The sequence below is a fragment of the Penaeus chinensis genome, chromosome 7 (genome assembly GCF_019202785.1).
Source record: "Penaeus chinensis breed Huanghai No. 1 chromosome 7, ASM1920278v2, whole genome shotgun sequence".
NCBI lineage: Eukaryota > Metazoa > Arthropoda > Malacostraca > Decapoda > Penaeidae > Penaeus > Penaeus chinensis.
This window is the reverse complement of record NC_061825.1, coordinates 21,507,807-21,510,306: the sequence shown is the minus strand read 5'-3', so window position 1 is coordinate 21,510,306 and position 2,500 is coordinate 21,507,807.

Here is a 2,500-nt window from a genome sequence, read left to right as displayed (position 1 = left end):
GCCTTCCGATCAGCTTGCTCATTTCCACTGATACCAACATGCACTGGCACCCAACACAGAGTTATCTTTTTATGTACTGACTTCGGTGCAAGTCATTCTTGGACCTCCCTCACCACTGGATGTGATAAATTTAAGCTCTTTATTGCTTGCAAAGTCTTCCTTCTGCTCAATACTTGCAAAACCCACACCGTTTTCAGATTTCGAACCATCTATATATATATTACATTTGATCCTTGGTATTTAGAAGTGTATGGAAGAAATCCCTCAATTCTCAATCTCAATTCCGACGAAATCCAGTTCGACTAGATTGGTCCAAGGGGGGGAATTGGGGAGTTCCTACAGCCAGAACTAAGTGAGATTTAAATTAAAATCTTCCACAAGATTCCTCATTGTCCTACCATAGGTTCAGCTATCCTCAAGGAGATCCTGGAATCCTTTGTAGTCTCGTGTAGTGAATCAGGTTCATGAAGTCCCAAGAGTTGCAGATGAATAAGCCTCACATCCATAGTCGTTTACTTTGAATAAGCGCTCGGTAAAGCCGCAGAAGCGTTGTGTGGTCTGCACCCCAAGATAGGTATGAAAGAACCTGCAAAATAGTAAGCACTTTTGTAGCTTTCACCTTTAACTGTTTGATCTGAGGCACCCATGTAAGCCTTGAGTCAAAAATTAGACTCAAGTCCTTCACCTCTTGGGCAAAATGCAGTAGGTTTCCTCCTAAATAGAGGGAAAGGTGGAACTTACCTCATTTGGAAATACATAGCCATGGTCTTGCTTGGAGAAAATTTGAACCCATGGCATGTTGCCTACTACACAACCTGATTTACTGCAGTCTGCATGTGTCCTTGCACATTCTATAAGCTTCCTCCTGTGCAATACAGTGTAAAGTCATCCACATACAGATTACATGAGATAGCACTTGGAACGACCTTTACAAAGTCATTAATAGCAATGGCAAACAGGGTCACACTTAAGACACTCCCCTGTGGGACCCCTTCCAGCTGATCTTCCGAGTTAGAGAAACAGTTTCCTACCCTCACTCTAAACTTCCTGTCAGCAAGGAAGCTTTGCATGAAAGTAGGTAATGCTCCTCTTAAACCAGTGTCATACAGCTTCAGGAATATGCCATGCTTCCAAGTAGTATCGTAAGCCTTTTCAAGGTGAAAGAAGACTGCTAACATATGACGTCGCTGTGCGAAGGAATTCTTTATAGCAGTTTTCATCCTCAAAAGTGCATCTATGGTCGATCTCCATTTTCCAAACCCATATTGATATGGGGTGAGCACGTTTTCCTTTTCTAGCAGCCATGTCAACAGGAAGTTTACCATTTCTCCATCAGCTTGCAGATGCAGCTGGTGAGAGAAATTGGTCTTTAATTTCCTGGTGTGGAAGCATCCTTGCCAGGTTTAGGGACAAGAATGATTATTGCCTCTTTTCATGTGGCTGGCACTGTGCCCTTCCTATAGATCCTATTGAATAGATGCAACAGGAACTTTTAGATCTCCGGTAAGTGAGATATCATTTGGTATGAAATATCATCACTTCTTGGGGCAGTCTTATGACAGAGCTGCAAAGCATGGCAAGTTGTATGGAAGTTCTGCTGCAGTCCTACTGAAGAATGACATTGGGTATCGTTCCTGTTCAGCCCGAGGAGTGGAGAATTCGTTTCAACTGCTTTTCTTGCTCTGACAGCTTGTTAACATTCATCAGACCACCATGTACCAGAGATCGATGGTACTGCCCGCTACTTCTGGGAATTGATGCTTCTGCTGCAAGGTGAATTCGTGACATGAAGTGATTAACAGCATCTTGGACACACTGGAAATTATTCACAGATCCTTGCATTACTGCAGATGATCTAAAAATTCAGTCTGCATATTCAAGTCACCATCTCTGTACTCTATTGGCTGGAATACCATTCACCTCCTCCAAAAGTTTGGAAAGTGGTCGCCTCCATGACCTTCCAAGTGAAATTCAACTGTGAATCAGGTGAACCAATTGACAGGTCAATATTGGAGAATGTTCCAGTTTGAATTTGGAAATGTGTAGATGTGTCACTGTTCAGTAAAACTGCATCTATTCTTGAGAACAAGGTCTCCAAGGCCCTTATTCGAGATTTACACAAAGTGTCTCCCCAGAGGTGATGCTGACCATTGAAATCTCCCAAGAATAGAAATGGATGAGGCAACTGCCCAAGTAGATCTCTCAAATCATCCACGTTTAGATTATGTGGAGGAAGGTAGATGGATGCAACAGTGTAAGGTCGTGTCAAGCCTAGTCTCACAGTCTTCTCCTACAGTGTCTTCTGCAGGTGGTCACTGCCACTCCTCCATGAGGTTCATTATCAAAGGTCCCATAATGGGCTTGAACTTGCAATCCTCTCAGGGAAATCAGACGATTTTCCCTGGTTATAATCTCTTGTAGGCATACACAAACTGAGTTACATGAAACTATCAGATATTGCAGTTCTTCCCTCTTCTCCCTTTCCTTGTCAGACCTGAAG